The 19,533-nt window shown below is 35.0% G+C and overlaps 1 protein-coding gene across 8 annotated transcripts in view; it reads right to left on the bottom strand.

Annotated features, from left to right (window-relative positions):
• The window catches only part of CNTN4 (contactin 4), a 975,847-nt gene that overhangs the window by 775,591 nt on the left and 180,723 nt on the right, over positions 1-19,533 (bottom strand). For 2 of the 8 annotated variants that reach the window (XM_074032743.1, XM_074032742.1), the window contains exon 1: positions 15,380-15,449. The exons of the other annotated variants lie outside the window; for them this stretch is intronic. The gene's annotated coding sequence lies outside the window, so the exon portion shown is untranslated. Of the gene's footprint in view, positions 1-15,379; positions 15,450-19,533 lie in introns of those variants that run through there. 8 annotated transcript variants of the gene reach the window in all.

Below are 19,533 nucleotides of genomic sequence, written 5' to 3'. Positions count from 1 at the left end.
CTAATTGCATGTCAAAATTTGTCATTTTAAAATGATGCTGAAAATTTGGAGATAAATTCTTGAATAGTGAGAATTCTCCTATGTGGGGTGGAATTCTCCATAAGATTCATTTGAACAAGAATGTATTGAATGCCCAGGGTCTGTATTTAGCACTGGGGACGATCACAGCCTATATATACTCTCTGATACCAAAAAAAATTATAATGTAGTTAGGCAGGCTGGAAGGGTAAAAAAATGTACATAAACCTAAGCAAAGAAGCAAGAATAACAAAAATATCATCACATCTGCAGTGATGGGGTCTAGATTCTCAACAACTACGGACAGATGCAGTTATTCAAAAGTGTAGCTATAGTATGAGTCAGAACCAAAGTGACCAAGACACTCAATGTATATAGTTCTATTCTTTATAAAAATGCAGCTGAATATGAGATGGCGATTTAAACTATAATGTAAGGCTTTCATACAAGTCATCTTTTAAAATCCCATAGTGTCGATTTTTTTTTAAAAAAACCTGGTCATTTTAGCAACAATAAACTCTGAAAAGCTCAGACCTGAAGTTTCTGTTGAAAGGGAAATGATTTTTTTCCTCTAATCAGATTTAAGTCAGAAAATTTTAATGGTTATCTCTAGTTAGCATCCAAAGACCCCAGCAGTATATACCCAGTGATCTCACACTCTGCTCAAACTCTTCAATGGATTCCTGTGCCGTTGCATCAATACACAAATCTTTAAGATGCTTTAAGACCCTGTGTATCCTGGCTTACCTGTAGTTCTTTCATCATGTCTCTGATTTGACAACTGTGATTTCATTCAAACTGAACTTTCTCATTCTCTTGAGTGGACCCCTCATTTTTTCACTTATTTAGGTCTCATGTATCATCTTTCTTTTTATCCAGCCTTTCTTGCTTCGCCATCATCGTTAATGATATCTCCCTGTAACTGCAACCATGGAACTTACTAAGTACTTGATTAACAGGTGTTGCATGTATAAATGTAAAGATATGAATGTTCCAATGTCAATTCCATAAAACACAATTAGTGGAGTGGTATTCAAGTCATAACATACCAAGACAAGCCGGATCAGTTTATCATAATTACTCTGGATATTTCCAGGATCCACCTGGCTTCCCCCTTCCTGCATTATGGCCCGGAAGCTCTCTTTGAAATGTAAGCCAGGACAATTCTAATGCTTGTCTCTTTCATTGCCCTTGTTTCCAGGATCATTGCTCTGTGCTGCTTGTTATTGTTCACTGTCTAGAAACTGTTGTTTCATTTTTTTCCCACATTTTTGCTGTTATTTTGGGCAGAAAGATAAATCCAGTCCCTGTTACTCCATCGTGTTAGGTGTAGAAAAGTTTCAAAATCTAAGAAAATGAGTGGCTCAGAGAAGATACACCCTAAGAGGGCAATTTTAATCTAAAAAAGACTAAATACTAATAATGAACATTCTATAACCCTGAAAACTATGCTTCCAAGTTTCTGAGAAGTAGCATGAATTTTTCAATCATCAAATGTCTAGAAAGAACTGCTTTATGATAAAATATTTTTAATGTTATTCAGCCACTATCTTAATAACTTATACATCAATGACTATTCTTAGAAAGGCAGTAAGTGGAAAAAACATTAGAAAGAGATCAAAACCAGATATAGCTGCAAGAGGCCTCTAAATTGTTTTAGAGTTTATTCTTCATTATCTTATTTTCTCTTATATGTATACAGGGAAGCGGTAAGCATTGAAGGTTGAAAGGGAGCTGCCCAAAGTAGAAAAAAATCCCAAGTTGATTTGAAGGGACAGAAAGATAAACTTATTTGAACAAATCTTCCTTCCCTGAACTGTGTTCAATAAATGCTGACTTAAAGCGGATGTCTTCAGCCCTTCTCATATATTAACAGCAACATTTAATGAACATCATCAATGTGCCATGCACCATGATATGACCTTGAACATATACTATCCATTTAATCCTTATAGCAACTCTGTCTTATAAATACTATTAATATCCCCATTTCAAAGATGGGAAAACTAAACATACAAAAGTTTTGAAATCTTCCTAGGATATCTCTAAGAAATGGGAAATGTAGGTCAAGTCCATGCTCCTCTTTCTGTGCAAAAGCCCCAAATGACATTTCGTCTCTTTGAGTTTTAGGGGAACTGGTCTCTCATCCTTCCCCGTACCTATCACTCCGTCATTCACGTTAGAAATAATCTAAAATATTTCTTTCTTAAATAATATTTCTAAAATATTTCTAAAGCAAATGTGTGATAGGCATTGGGAAATATTTAGAAATACTTTATTATATAAATTTATACGTCAACGTTGTTTAAAACCATACATGTATAGCCTTATAAGAAATGTACTTTTGAGTCTATACTGAGCAAGCACTTCTCAAGAATATAGGGCCAAGCTCCCTTCACTGGGTATGGGATGGGATTACATTATGTTTTAAGGCCTTTCAGACTTTAAGATGGTTCTGTGTACCTTGAATTTCACTACCTATCTTTAATAGTTGTATAAAATGCCTTAATTTAACTCTATTCCTTGGAATTTCTTGATTTTCAGCACCTTCCCTATATCACTGAATGAACATTCAAGACAGACAACATACCTCCTTTCTCTAATTTATATATTTATTTAACATTTTCCATCTTTCTCCTACCAACCAAACAAAACTTGCATTGTTTTCTTTCATTCTGGTTTTCAGATTCATACTCTTCTTACTATCCTTCTACTCATTTGATAATACACATTTTCATTACATTTTGTTTTATACTTAGTATGGCTTTATCTATTCCATTTGAAATAGAAAGTGTTTAAAGATCTCAGTGTGTTGCAATCTTTCCCAATTTCTTTAATCTCTTTTTATAGCAACTTCCTCTTGCTATAGTTTGGATGTCTGTCTCCTCAAAAATCTCCTATTGAATCAGATCCTCAATGTTGCAAGGAGGGGCCTAATGGGAAGTGTTTGGGTCATGGAGGTAGATACCTCAAAAATGGCTTAGTGCCATTCTCATGGTAGTGAGTGAGTTCTACCTCTTTTAGTTCCTGCAAAAGATGGTTGTTAATAAGAGCCTGGCACCTCCTCTCTGTCTCTCTTCCTTCCTTCTGGCCCTGTGGTCTTGTACACACTGGCTCCCCCTTCACCTTCCACAATGAGTGGAAGCAGCCTGAGGCCCTCACCAGAAACAGGTGCCAGCACCATAATTCTTGTACAACCTGCAGAACTGTAAACCAAATAAACCTCTTTTCTTATAAACTACCTAGTCTCAGGCATTCCTTTATAGCAACACAAATGGACTAAGATATCTCTATTCTCTGTTTTCCTCGCAAATGCATTTCAGATTATTTCAACTAATATCTATTCTAATTTATTTTCTAATTCTGTTATTAATTTTCCCACTGCACTGTGAGATGCCTATGTTTCTGTTAAAATTGTCATCAGTGTCTGAAATCATTCTGGCTCTTACAGATTTTTACAAAGTTAACGCAAACAAAATGAGATCTTTATTTTCAACTTACCAATTTTACAATAAGTTCATACATTTTTATTAGTTCTCTATTCTTGCAATAAAATACAAGCAACAATAGATGAGTATAAATAGTTTACAAAGTCAATCAGATCAGCCTTCTTCTTCTCCTCTTCCTCCTTCTTCTTCTTCTTCCTCTTCCTCTTCCCCTCCTCTTCTCCCTCCACTTCCTTCCTCCTCCTCCTCCTCCTCCTCCTCTCCTCCCCCTCCTCCTCTCCTCCTCCTCCTCCTCCTCCTTTTCTTTAGACAGGGTCTCACTCTGTCACCCAGGGTGAAGTGCAGTGGCACAATCACAGCTCACTGCAGTCTTGATCTCCCAGGTACCAGTGACCTTCTTACCTCAGCCCCCTAAGCAGCTGGGACTACAGGTGTGCACCACCATGCCCTGCTAATTTTATTAATTTTTGTAGAGATGAGGTCTCACTAAGTTGCCTAGTTGGTCTGGAACTTCTGAGCTCAAGCAATCTGCCCGCCTCGGCCTCTCAAAGTGTTAGGATTACAGGCATGTACCACCGCGCCCAGCCTCATTTATCTTTATATGCAGCCCATTTCAAATGTTCATTTTATAAATGTGCTATGAAAAAAAATAACTTTTTTTTTTTTTTTTTTTTTTTTTTGAGACGGAGTCTCGCTCAGTCGCCTAGGCTGGAGTGCAGTGGCGCGATCTCGGTTCACTGCAAGCTCCGCCTCCCGGATTCACGCCATTCTCCTGCCTCAGCCTCCCAAGTAGCTGGGACTACAGGTGCCCGCCCCCACGCCCGGCTAATTTTTTTTTTGCGTTTTCAGTAGAGACGGGGTTTCACCGTATTAGCCAGGATGGTCTCGATCGCCTGACCTCGTGATCCACCTGCCTTGGCCTCCCAAAGTGCTGGGATTACAGGCGTGAGCCACCGCGCCCGGCAAAACTAGCATATTTTTTATGCCTTATATGCTAGAGTTACAATGTGTATAATGACATAAATCCCTCCAGTTGTTCAAGTTTGTTTTAATTTCAGGGATGAAAATGAGTGTAAAACTTAGCTAATTCAACTACCATCAAATGATAAAATCATCTCTACAATAAACCTTGCTAAGTAAATGTTCAGTTTCTGAACAAAGAGTTCCAGTGAAACAATGTGCCCTAAACTTTTTTAGAGGAATGTTTGCTCTCACTATGAATATCTCCATAAGACAGTTCAGATTCTACATACTTCTACCTACCAATGCTTAATCCATCTCAGGGGTACAATCAAAACATGTATTGATAGCTCATCTAGCATTTGTATATAGTGATGCCATGCCTGAATCTTAACTCTTTCAGACTAAATCATCCCTGCTTTCTTCAAATGTTTCTCATGTGACACTATGATTAATCATGTCCCCACATTTTAAGCATTCTCTAGTTCATTTATGTCCCTTTGAAAATACGGTGCCCAGAGCAAACTAAACATATGTTCAATTATGATCCTAGATAATCCCAAAACTTCAGGCTCCCACTATGTTCTATGAACAAAATGCTCTGCTGTAAACATACATAACTTTATTATCAAGTCATCTATAATGCATCTCACTCATGCATTAATACAACATTTTGGCTGTAAGATTTAACTGACTTAAACACCACTTAACATATTTAGAAACAGTTGTCCTATTTAGAAATTGTTAAGTTTTATTTTACCCTTGTTTTTAATAGCTTGACAAGCCTTGTTTAGCAACCATGTAGTTTTTTCAAAGCTAAGCCCTTTCTGCTTGGGGCTGTGGTATTTTCTTTTTAGGTTTCACAATATTTTGATTTAGTCTCTATATACTTAAAAAAAAGAGAATTTCTCATCTTTCTAATCAATATGAAACTGGTATATACACAATCTCAAAATTCAAGTTCGTAGTGGTTTTTATAGTCCAAATATGTATTTGTATGTGTATGTGTGTGTGGAGGGAGGTGGGTGTATGCACACACACACGCACACTCTCACACACACGGCAGGAGATCTGAGAAATACAGTATAGTTAAATTTTTAAAAGTACAACTTACCAATAGAATTAAAGAAGATATAATACCATTTTTGCTTAGACAAATGGTAAACAGAATAAAAAAGCCACCCAAAGTCAGCAAGGATGAACCTAACTCAGGATGACAGATGTATAAATTGATACAACTTTCTTAAGGCAAAATGGATTAATGCCATAAAGCATCAAAATATACACATATTTGATTCAGCAATTCCACCGCAGGAATTTATCCTCGAGAGATAGAAAATTAGTTAAATAAGTACGTACATCTATAAATGGAATAATATTTGGCCATTAGTATAATGAAGAATCATATTTTCTGACATGGAAGATGTTCATATTATAAAACCAAGTGTGAAATACAGGCCATAAAACAGTTTGAGAAATACATAATCATGTATTTATGTGCCTATTTGAGTGTAGAAAAAACAAATCTCAGTAAATAATACCAAAATGACATTAGTGATGATCTTTTTGTGTTAGAATTACAGACAACTAATTACCTTGGCTCTGTTTATCTAGATTTTTCTAGTTTCCTAATGTGAACATACACGGCAAAATAAGGGGTAAGAGAAGAAAGGATATTTTTTAATATGAGGAGGGTCTCATTTTATTATCTCCCCTTTCTAGCTAGTTTTTTAAATCATAGCAGTATACTTAAAATATAAGAAGTAAAAAATGTACAGGGAGAGGAAGAAGGAAAAATGAAACTGTGAGGTACCCCAATACCCCAATGCAATTTTAAGTGTTTCCTTTTCATAATAATTTTAATGAGTCATTAATGAAATTATGTTGTGGCTGAATAATATGCAATTGCAATGTCATTAAATATATTTATCAACGGTAATTGAACCAGATAAACTATTTTGGTTTATCAAATTAAGTCCTATTCAAATTTTTTGCAATTAAGAACTCCTTAAATTAGCTTTTAAGTATGTGTTACTCATCTTGTAGTACTTTATCTTAGATCTTCCTGCAACAATTAGGAACTCCAATCTCTATGTGTTTGACAATAGTTACCACCATTTTTGAATTCCATATTGCATCTTTGTTGCAAGGAAATAATTTTTAGGCAGACTGAGCACTCCTCATTTTAAAATTTGTATCATTTCTCTCTTTTTGTTATTAATAAAAACGTATCTTATTAGATAATCTGGCAAAAAATATATATATAGAATAAAAACTATCCTATTACCCACTGCCCTAAGATAACAACTGATGAAGCATCAATGCATTTTTTTCAAGTCATCTCCCTGTGGCATATATTTTGGATCACTTTAATATTAATAATTTCCTATAATATATATGTATGCTACCACATCAGAAATGTTTTACATATTATTAAAAATCTTCTTCAAGATTTTTAAAATGACTCTTAGTCCACTCACATAATAAGTTAACTTTTTTCTCCTATTGGATATAATTTATATTACCTTTAAAAAGGAACATTCTCAAAGATGATCATGCTAGCCCATTTTAATAGCTCTATTGCAGGAATTTGATTTCAATAACTAAGTAGGTAAGTAGATAAATTTCTCCACAATAGAAAATTATAAAAGTTTGATTATAAAACCAATTCCTATCTTGATGCTCCATTATAAATTCCTTGAAATTATACTTTATATAAAAATTTGATTAAATTCAAGCAAACATGAGAAGTTTGGTATAAATAAGATTCATTTTAAAAAAAGTAACTGACTTAAAACTAAATTTCTTTCCAGACCAGTTAAAAGGATTAATGGCATAATAAATACAGGATAGCCAAACAGTATAAAGCCAACTTGTACACCAGAGCAAGTTAAGTTTTGATATGTATACTATAGATTTGCCTAAAATAAAACACATTTGTAAATAATTTAATTGGTTTTGCATCCTTGCAGCACAATTAAAAAATAAAAGTGTATTTCCTATTCTTAACTTTTGCCTCAATTTCTGATGTTGTTTCCTCCACTGCTTCCAGTCTACAGACATCATTCTAATTTCTTCCCAACTGTTTCTTCACTTTCTTTAATTCCTCTGCCTGAACCTCATATAGCCATCTATGATCTCTGCTCTTTCTCCCTCTTTGGGTACTTACTCTATTTGCCTCTTTTTCCTTTCCTTTTTCCGTCTGCTAACATGCCCTTACTGTTTCAGCTGTTTTTAGGCCACATTTGCATTGGCAAATAGCAAGAGATGAACTAGATAAGTAAGAAGCAGATTTCAGGCCAGGCAAAGGGGCAGAGAGCACACAAGCATCAGATGAGCATATGAAAAATTCATAAAGGGAAATATGCTTTTTTAGCTTTCTAGATTAGAAATAAAAACAGGGTTTAATGGCTTCCCTTGAACAGAAATGTAGAAGTTGGAGGAGAACTAAACCTTATATACCAAACCAAAAAAATAAGGATTGTAAGCTGTTTGAATTGTATTTAGAGAAAGGGTGATGGTGCTCAATGCAAAATTGACTAACCCTTGCTAGAGAGAAGAAAGATGTTAAAGGTTATATGAAAGTTCTTACTACTCATATTGTTCCCTCATTATCCACAGTATGGAGAACTATGGATCCTTCCAAAACAAGTTTAAAGGGAATCTCTCTTATGAGATCCCTCTTTACTTCCAGTTTAGCTATGCAGCATTGATTAATCTCTCTTCTATACCCCAGCTCCCATTACATGGCATGTACTGCTTTGTGAGCCTGTTTCAGTGACATATTTATGAAAATATTGCTTCATCTTTCCATTCCAACTTTCACGGACTACTTGCCTATACTTTGAAGGAGATGGAGTATGTTTGTGGAAATTGGAATACATACTAAGTTAACATTATAAAGGACTGGAATATGTGTTTCTTATCCAAATGCATCCCTGATATTATTTATGCAATATTTTATCAATTATGGTCAATTCCCCCTGAAATTGAGACTTACAATGTTCTTCATAATGTCAAATAGTTTCCACCAATTTCTTTTGGCTTCTGATCTTTGTACTGTCTGTTTACTATAATGTCTTCTCTTAAAATGTTTTTACAGAGATAAAATTCACGTAATGTAACATTTACCATTTAACCTTTTTAAAGCATACAATTCAATGGTTTTTAGTATATTTCACAAAATTGTGCAGTCACCACCACTCCAGAATATTTTCATCAAAAGAAACTCCATACCCATTAAGCAATAACTCTCCATTCCCCTCTGCACCTGGCTCCTATGAACCTCTAATCTACTTTCTGTTTCTGTGGATTTGCCTATTCTGGACATTTCATATATATGAAGGCACAGAACGTTGCAAGCCTTTTGTATATGACTTCTTTCACTTAGCATATTTTCAAAGTTCATCCAACTTGTCACATGTATTAGAACTTCATTCCTTTTAATACCTGAATAATATTCCATTTATGGTTATGAGAGATTTTGTTTAATCGAATTATCAGTTAATGAACATTTGAGTTTTTCTACTTTGGGGCTATTACAAATAATGCTGCTATGAACTTGTGTACATGATTTTGTGTAAACACATGTTTTTAATTCTGATAAAGAGTTTTATCTTTTTGAATGCAATTCAAGATACCATGAAGCCTACATTTCAATAGACAGTGGGGCAGTTTTGCTTTGTTTGCTTAAATCACTTGCACACCTTGGTTCAGTCATTATTATCCAAACTATTCATCAAAACAGAAAAAAAGTGGAAGAATGGGGCCATATACTAAATGAACAACATAGTAGAATAAAACTAAGGAGAGCATGTTAGAACACAGATTGGCTAACAGTGATCACAATATTATATGCTTGCTCTCATTGCTAGAGAATGAAAAAATGCATTGCTAGAGAATGAAAAAATACATACTGTACACTGTAATGGTCATTTTGTATATTCTTATTTTAAGGAAGATGTCTTAGAGAAAAATGGAACTACAACCAATCAGCAATAAACAAATCATTAAATGTTTGTCATCACTGATACATTTTCAGTAATTTTATAATGTTTGCTACATTTGACTGGCCTCATAAAATCCAGATCAATTACCTGAAAATTGTGTAAAACACCCATTCACAAGAAAATCAACCATAAAATAAAATTTTATATCAATGGCCTTCTAGAAAACAAAGTATAAACATTATCAGCTTCAACACAGTAATAAACTGGAATGTGTAGGAAAATAAGAAAATTTCAAAGGTCTATTTTAGAAATGCAGCAGGATTATATGCAAAAATAAAAGAAGAAAAGAGTGGCTATTAGAGAAAATGTGAAATGTTAGACATTACTTGATTATTAAAATTTCAAAGCACATAAAAATCTTTGTTTTTGAGTCAGTAGAGTGGTTCGCCAAAAATGAGTCAGGAATACCAAACTTCTAGTATATTACTCAAATTTAACTGCTCTCTATCTCCATACAGCAAGACGATGCTAGATGAGCAGAGAAATAATGCAATTCGAGAAATTAAGTAATTCCCATAATTATACTGCAATAAACAAAAAGGTAAGAAGAAAATCCAAAACACCTAACAATACCAAAAGCTGTTACCCAAATATTTTTTCCAAGCAGATATGTGAAATACTACTATATAAGGTTGTCAAGAATTGGGAAAAGTAAAAATATATCAGTTGGTATATAATGACATTGCCAGGCATGACAGGGAGCTTCAGGAGGCCTCTGAAATTGCTGTATTCCTTTAGGAATAACTCGACAGTGGCCAGGAGCAGTGTAAGACCACAACGTACAGTACACAGAAGTGAAGAGATTACAAAACACTTCCAGGGCATTACAGTGCTGAGCTCCAAGAGATGCTTTGGGCTTAAAATAAATAGGCCAGGGGGACTAACAAGCATAGTAGTTGTGGTTAGGAGTTACGAGACAGTCCCTGTGCTAGGCATTTCATCATGCTCACAACTACACTATATGGAAAGAACTGTCATCATCCCTACTTCATTGACAAGCAGATTGAGGCTCAAAGAAGAAAATGCTGTCTGACTTCAGATCCTGAGTTCAACAATGCTGTCCATGTTAAGAGAGTAGGAGATATCAAAAATGGAAGAGATGTATCTGGTAATCACAAAAAGCTAGTAATAATCAGCTTTTAGAAATCAGGCGGTGAAATCTTTTATGTGACCAGAAATGACTTATGTAACTTTGCTAGTTAGGTCACAGCCAACTTTTAGTATGCAGTCTTTCTGTTTCATCCCATCAGCGTGTCATAAACTGTCAAGAGTGTGAAAAATGCCATCCAAATCTCAACTTTTCACTAACAGAGCAAGGAGGTGCCTCCTCTGAACGGTTGCTTCTGTCATCCCAAGGCTCTGTTGGAGGTTGATGCCAGTGTGACGTGCATTCCCCAGATGATCTGAACAAAAACCATGTTTGTCATTCTCATAATGTTTCAGCTTCTGTCAGGAACTTAATTTAACTGGCGTTGAGGCTTTTAGAACAATTTTTTTCAGGAGCTGGAGCTCTATGTACAAAACATACAGAAGTTCTCAAAGCTGACAAAGGAACCAGGCAATACAAGTTGGGTTTTTCCATGAAAAATAGTGAATTTTCATTTATTCTTTTTTATTGTGGTATTTTGCTGTGTTCTCTACGGTTATGACCACATGTTTTATAGGTGGCCAATAGCTAAAGACCCTTCAATGTATTGGTTAGGAGCATGGTTTCTGAAATTGGACTGTCTGCATTTTGGTTTCAACTGTCACTAACTGTGGGACCAGGGGCAAGAAACATTACCCTTCATTTGTATCCTCAGAGCTAAATTAAGATTTTTGTTACTCGAGTACAAAAGGAAGAAACAAACTAAATAAGAAACAAAAAAGGGAGTAGTGATTCATGGTTTTTTATAATAATCACCTTTCAAACAATCAAAATATATTTTTAATCAATCAAGAGCACTAGATTATACCTATGCTTATAAATGCCTGTTGATACTGGGTACAGTGGCTCATGCCTGTAATCCCAGCACTTTGGGAGGCTGAGGTAGGTGAATCACTTGAGCCTAGGAGTTTGAGATCAGCCTGGGCAACATGGGAAAACCCTGTCTCTATTTAAAAACAGAAAAATAAATACATGTTGAATGGTCAGGTATATACATATATCTGATGTTCAAGAAAACCTGATAAAAAAAGAATACTTGTAGGTCATGAATATACTATATAGATATATATATTCCTTTATATATCTATATCTAGCTCATATATATCTATATATAAGAGCTAGATATATCTAAATATATAGTTAGATATATAGATTTATAGATATATAAAGGAATATATATTTAGCTATATCTAGAGCAAGATACAGATATCTCCTAATTCTGTCTAAAATATCTTTACACAGAATTGTGAGAATTTTTAGACAGAATATATATAGATACATGTAGATATACTCACATATATATCATATATATATATACCACAATTCTATCTAAAGATATTTTAACAAAAGTCCTGCTTATTTTTTGCAATGCATATTTTGGGTTACAAAAACAGGCAATCCTGTCAAAAATGTCCTTTTCATCTGGTTTGACAAAATAAGTAGCTAATTCAAGACCAATCACTGCATCTGATTCTGTTTCTTCAGTCATCCTTAATATAGTTCAGTCATTTTTCCAGACAGTGACTTGTTGAAGAGACCAGGCCTGCTGTTCCACAGAATGTCTCACGTGTGTTATTTGTCTGATTGCAACCATGTGATGATATCTCCCTTGCTCTTCTATCTCCTATATCTCTTAATGATCTGATGTTGGTAAAACTTTTTTGACTAGACTCCATTGTGAAAGTTGCTCATTATATTTTGCATTATATTACAGGGCATATAACAACTGACTGACTACTGGAATAGGATGGAAATAGTAAGATCCCTCCAATGTGTGTTTCTTTCCTTTGATTAGAAAGTTACGTGTGTGATTCCACCTTGACATTATACAATTATCCAGCCCCTCATTATCAAATTTATTAATCCTTAATCGTTGCCTGAATCAATAATTTTATATTTGGATGTTTTTATTAGTTTTGATTATTAACTTTGTTTGTTTCAGTTTGTTTCTACTTAGATAATGCGAGTGAATCCACTTAGGCCAGGTATTTTGCTCATGTGGAAGGTAATCTCTCTAGGCTTACACCTTCAATTGTCAGGTTGAAACCTTAATTTTAACTTGATGGGCATGGTGTTGTAGCTCAACCTTCAAAGCTAACAGGGAGTCATTTCCTTCTGAGCCTAACTTAGTAACAGTGGTGGTATAATAATAACTAAAGAAAAATACTAAATTTATTTAGGATAAATAACAGTAGTGGCAATCATCCATCTAGGGCTTACTACAGGTACCAAACACTGGACTTAGTTCTTACTTTTTTAATCCTCACAATAATATTATGAAGTATTTAATGCCCATTTTACAAATGAGGAAACTAAGGCACAAAGAAGTTAGAAAACTTTTTCAGGGTTAGGCACGGGGGTCTTGGAATTCAAAATCATCTTGTCTATTTAACATCTTTTCTCTTAATGACTATGCTGTAATAGTATCTTAAAGTTCCTCTTTGAATAGCATAAAAACTTACAAAAGTATACACTTGTGCATACTGTATACTTCTCTTTCAACAACTAAGCATGACTGCTTCTCCATACCAAGTATCTGAAACATGTTACATTCTGAGATTAGCAGTTTCTGTGTTGTAGCACAAGAGGAGCTCATCTTGGTGGACAGAGGCCAGGAAGATCCTAGTAGGTAGCATCAAGTTCGCTAAGGGTAAAGGTCAGTTTACTTTCCTACCTTATCAGTAGCCAGCTGATGTGTTGATGTTCAATGTGATGTGTAGAATAGGAAAGCATGTCCAAAGCCAATTCCAAAGACTAAGTCATTCATGAAAACAACTGTGTTGATTTTTTAGTATTTTGTACTGTGAAGAAAATGAGGTTATTCTGATTTTTTATTTCTTTATCGATCATACACTTTTGTTTGTCTGTTTGGAAAAAAGTTTTTGCCTATGTTAGAGGCTCCTCTCATTTTTATTTCACAATCCTGCTGCCAATTCATAACTTTCTGTGTATTTCTTAGACATTTAATGAAAAGCTGAGAAGTACCCCATTAGAAAATCATCTCTGTTGTCATGTTTACCTAGACAGTCCTCCACACACTTTGTAAGTTGCCACCTTCTGAAGGGATTGGTCCTCAAATTTAGTCTCTACTTTTGATTTACAATTTTCTGTGAAAAAAAAAATTAAGCCATTATCCTCTGTGCTTCTGGTATTGAGCTGATTCCACTGAATCAGTCAGCCATGCAAGGAAGAAGAAATTGACAGACAAATTCAATAAATAGCATTGTGCTGAACTTGCTGAGTCTCCAAACAAGAAGGAAGTAAGCACAAATGAGCCATGTAGGTGCATCTCACCTACAATGGAGGGAAATCAATATTTTCCAAGTGACAAGAGGACAAACCAGAAGGAGGAGAAGAGCAAAAAAGTATATTAATGTTAACTTGAATGAGAATTCTGCCAACAATGGAGACAGGAAGGAAAGTTGAATAATTATGCATACATGTGTTCCACATAGGGATATGCATCACGAAGTCCCTGAAAGATGGACAAAGATGCCCAGCTGTGAACGTTGGCAAGAGGGGAAGACAAGAAAGAAAAAAAACAATGATAAGAAAAGAAAATGTTTTATGGCAAATAGAACCTGCTGAAAACTGCCTTCTTTTTTGTATTTTTCAATAAGCTGTTGAGTGGGAACTTTTGCTCCACTCCATATATGTATATATTTTTAACTAAGCAACAGTTTGCATGTGTTTTAACTTCGAAAGTCATTTTCTTAGTATTTAAAAAACCAACTCAATAGGCATTTTGTTCATTATTAATATGGGTGACAGTCTTTTGAGAATAAGTTTGCACCACCTTTCTCTAACAAGAAAAGAGAAACAATTAAATTATGTATTTAAATGATGTTTATCAGACTCTCAAATGACTCAGGATACTAAGATTTTAGGAACTCTTATAGCCTTTAAAATTCACGTGGTGAAAATGTGTGGGTTCTAAAACACATATCTCCCTCCTCCTCTCTTGCTTTTTTGGCATATTTTTACCAAACATACCAGTTTTTCTCAATCTTGTTGCCTATTTATTTGTATAATAGTTTTTGTAAGCTATAGATGGATATCTTGAGCCATCCTGTGGCATATGGATTTTTTTTAAGCAACTGAATTAATCTATACTATATCACTATACTTGTAGACCAAACCCTTGGCTGGAGTGCAGTAGCTCGCCCAGGCTAGATTGCAGTGGAGCAATCTCGGCTCACTGTAACCTCTGCCTCCCGGGTTCAAGTGATTCTCTTGCCTCCGCCTCCTGAGTAGCTGGGATTACAGGCACGCACCACCATGCCCAGCTAATTTTTGTAGTTTTAGTAGAGACAGGGTTTCACCATGTTGTCCAGACGAATCCCTTCATCTACAAGTATAGTGATATAGTATAGATTAGTATACCAAAGGGATTTAAAATGAAAAAATGACTTTAGAAAGTAACCAATGTGTTAGTTTACAACAAAAGCTATTTATTGAGAACTTCTACTTACAATGCACTATGCCACAGAGATCATAAAAAATAGAAGAGTCTTACTTTCTAAATACTTATCACTTAATTGACCCATCATGACAAACTTTTTAAAAGATCACAAATTAAGCAAAGAAGGCTGCCGCAGTGGCTCACGCCTGTAATCCCAGCACTTTGGGAGGCAGAGGCAGGTGGATCCCTTGAGGCCAGGAGTTCGAGACCAGCCTGGCCAATGTGGTGAAACCCTGTCTCTGCTAAAAAATACAAAAAAAAAAAAATTGCTGGATGTGGTGGCTTGCACCTGTTATCCCATCTGCTCAGGAGGCTGAGGCAGGAAAATCACTTTTACCTGGCAGGCAGAGGTTCCCGTGAGCCAAGATGGTGCTACTGCACTCCACTCTGGGCAGCAGAGCAAGACTCTCAAAAAAAAAAAAAAAAAAAAAAATTAATTAATTAGCTAAGCAAAAAGATATTCAAAATTATAATGCAGACAATGTTAAAAAGATATGACATGAATTCAACATATTTACATATACATGTGTTTTCAACATATAAAAGTTTAGAGACATACAAAAAGCAATATTTTTGAAATTATTAATTTCAGTTGCCAGAATTACCAATGATTTTATACTCATCTGATATGTCAAATCTTTCAATCAAGATTTAATTTTTTTTTTTTTTTTTTTTTTGAGACAGAGTCTGGCTCTGTCACCCAGACTGGAGTGCAATGACACAATCTCTGCTCACTGCAACCTATGCCTCCTGGGTTCAAGCGATTCTCCTGCCTCGGCTTCCTGAGTAGCTGGGATTACAGGCATGCACCACCATGCCTGGCTAATTTTTGTGTTTTTAGTAGAGACGGGATTTCACCATGTTGTCCAGGATGATCTCAAATGCCTGACCTCATGATCCGCCCGCCTTCGCCTCCCAAAGTCCTAGGATTACAGGAGTGAGTCACCGTGCCTGGCCAAGATTTAATTTTTTGATGAGAAAAATAAACATGAAATAATGTGTAATTGTGAACTCACTGCATATACTTAAATGTATATAATAATATATAATTGTGAAATTCATTGCTAAAGGAGTTCAGAAGTAGTGATTCCTAATAGAAGAGTCAGAGAATAGAAAGTTTAGAATACTATTATAGAAAACTTTCATGTGACTATGTTTTAGTAAATAACAACTATAGTGTAGATAAAAGGTAGTTATGATAATATCTAATGGACATGATTCAATTAGAACATAAATTACATATTCTCCGTGTAGTATTGAGATTTGGTCACATAATTTATAAAACATAATCTGTAAACACTGGTTTATCCAAAAGTCCACATGAAAAGAGAGCTCACTGTGACAACCGCACAGCTCAATTGACATGAAAGTGTTCAGCTGATATCTTCATAATTAACCATTTACAGCACTAAACATTATAGTGACTCTGATAAACAGGCAAAGTGGATGATGTACACATAAAACTTTTAGGCATCTCTCTTCTTCTCACCTTAGTCTCCCTAGGATGTACATTCTAATCTTTCTATGGAGGAAATAAGAAATTATATCCACTTGGAGTTGTTTATCCAATTAGATGTTTGGATTTGCAGTAATTTATTCTCACTTCCCAAACCCTTCTACTCCTCATCCTGTGCCCTTTGACACATTATCAAGATGGATCATCAATACTCAGATAGGATATAATCCCCATTCTTGAATTCCTAGCATTATGTTCTAGGAATTAACCAGACTTATCACAGGGACATGGGTTATGGATACTGCAATATTTAACATTTTTAATAGGAAGCTTGACAGTAAACTGTAGTATTTATGTGCAGAATTTCTGCTTCTCAGGTCACATGACTTCCCTCCTCCCTCCTCAAATTTCTCTTCCCTCCCTCCCGAGGGATATCTTTTCAAACCTTTTTTGTTTTTTTAAAGGCCCATATACTTGACATTTTAACTTGCTGAGAATGCCATTGGAGACAGCTTTAATAAAGGAGAAATATGGTGATTCATTGGTTGTTAGCATTTATCTATGAGGGATAAAAGCAAGTAGCCAGACTGAGAAAAAAAAAAGCAAATAAGTAACAGTGTTTCTTTAGTTTTGGTGAAAAGAGAACAAACATAGATCCTGAAACAATTACAGATTTGAGGAACAAATGATGTCTAGATTAATTCCTGGTTGTTTTTGTTTGTTTGTTTGTTTGCTCATTTGTTTTTTAATGAATTCTCTCTCTGTCATCCAGGCTGGAATGCAGTGGTGTAATCTTGGCTCACTGTAACCTCCGCCTCCTGGGTTCAAGTGATTCTCCTGCCTCAGTCTCCCGAGTAGCTGAGATTATAGGCACCCACCACCACAGCTGGCTAATTTTTTTTTTTATTTTTAGTAGAGAAACGGTTTCACCATTTTGGCCAGGCTGCTCTTCAGCTCCTGAGCTCAAGTGATCTCCCTGCCTCGGCCTCCCAAAGTAGTGGGATTATAGGTGTGAGCCACCATTTGCAGCCTGATTTCTTGATTTTTAGATGAAGATGTGGGTATGACATGAACTTTTGTAGACTGAAGAAAGAATAGAAAAGTCTATCTACCTCCCTAAGATCCAAAATGGGTTGTTTTCTCTCAAATGAGTCTCCAGAGGATGTTTATTTCTATGTTTATATAAAATAAAATAATGCTAACCTTTATTAAGTGAAGGCAAAGAAAAAGAAATTCTTCTTTCTTATATACCTCATAAGAAAAAACGTACATCAAGATAGATATTATTATCCTTACTTTATTTTCAGAAAGTTGTTAACTAACCAGGATAACAAATGGTGGTACCACAATTTAAAACCAGGTGTGTTATGCTATAAGCCCAGCTTTTTGTTTTTGGTTCAACATGTAGTAGTACTGCATTAAGAGGAACATAGTAAAGTGGCAAGCAGAACTTCACAGTGGCATGACAAAGATTTCCTTTATTAGGCAGGCTCAGCCAATTAAATGTCTAGGACAAACAAACCTGAATATTCAAAAAATGGACTTCCAACCAAGAAAATCCTGTCCCCATCTACTTAGTGACCATCCCAAAGACTAATTCAACTGGCTCATCAGTCCTGGAAGTTGCTACAATTAAGTCCAAGAGGTGAAGTTAAACATCTCCTCATAAGACATCAATAGGGCAAGAAAAACAACTTGAAGAGACACATCTTATTGAGATGTTTGTTGCTCACATTGCAAAAGAAGCTGAGTTGGGCCTTTTATCACTTCACTGGGACAAGGACTAGATAGATATACAGAATAGGACTGAAGGGAATCCTGAGAGTCTTTGGAAAGTTACACTTGGGGTCAACTATAAAATGAAAACTAAGAGCACAACAGAAAAACCATCTATTTTAAAAATGATCACTGAATAATCTTGTAGAGAATTTACAAGTATCATAGTTTACAATTACTTACTATGTTTTTAAGGAAGATTTGTACTAAAACATTTTGGATGGTATGACAAAATCTGGTCACCACCTGACTTCTAGATTTGAATATGGCAGAAACATTTGACCACAAAGAAAATTTTCTTCTAAGTTTAGCTAATCTAAGAGAGAAAGTTATATCCTATGTTGATATTTTTGAAAAAAATCCCCACGCCTACCTCAAGATGCATGGCTTTGGGAAAATATAGCTTAACTAAGGAGATACAAAAGAACTTGACAGGGCACTTTGATAGGGCTCCATCAATCCCCTGACACAATCTAAGCCTCTAAGATCTAAGTCCTCTTATAACTGATGGGACTGTAATCCCAGTGGTTTCCTTTGATTTGACCATGCAATATTACAAAAGCAATATCTGAGAGTCCAATCACCACCTCATGCCCAGGGCAAGACAGTGGTTTAAAAAAAAAAAAAAAAAAAAAAAAGGTTCTGTAGTGTTTCTGATACCCTTACAATGCTCCTTCTAATAAATGAGAAATCATAAATAATCACTTAATTGCAATAATCACAATAATCACACAGTGAATAATTATCAATACAGTTGTCAAGTTGAGGGGCTCAAATATGCCTATGGAAAAATACTCAACCTCAATAATCAAATAAGAGTAAGCTAAAACAATAATGAGGTTTTTATTTTAAAATTCAACTGGAAGTATTTCCATATATTTTTGGTAGGGTAAATTTGTATGCACAAAGATATTTATCATAGTGTAACTTTAATGTACAAATTGCAAGACAACCAAATCACACATCTCCATCAGTAAGTGATTATTGTATCTCTATTCAACGACTTGAAACTTTAGGACAATGATGAGGGTCAATATATAGTTCAATATATTATTGAGTGAAAACAGGTAGATATTATAAACTCCATTTAGGAAAATTAGAGAAATAGTACATATAAAAATTCATAATAAATATCTGGAATAAATTTTTGTTAAAAATCTTAGTAAGGCCATTTTAAGAAAGTCGAATTGTGGAGGATTCTAATCATCTTTACCTATTTTTCTATTTTGCTTGTAATAGCTACAGTAATGAGCTTTATT

The sequence above is a fragment of the Macaca fascicularis genome, chromosome 2 (genome assembly GCF_037993035.2).
Source record: "Macaca fascicularis isolate 582-1 chromosome 2, T2T-MFA8v1.1".
NCBI lineage: Eukaryota > Metazoa > Chordata > Mammalia > Primates > Cercopithecidae > Macaca > Macaca fascicularis.
Note: the sequence above shows the minus strand (reverse complement) of the source record. Positions and strands in the feature narration are given on the sequence as shown.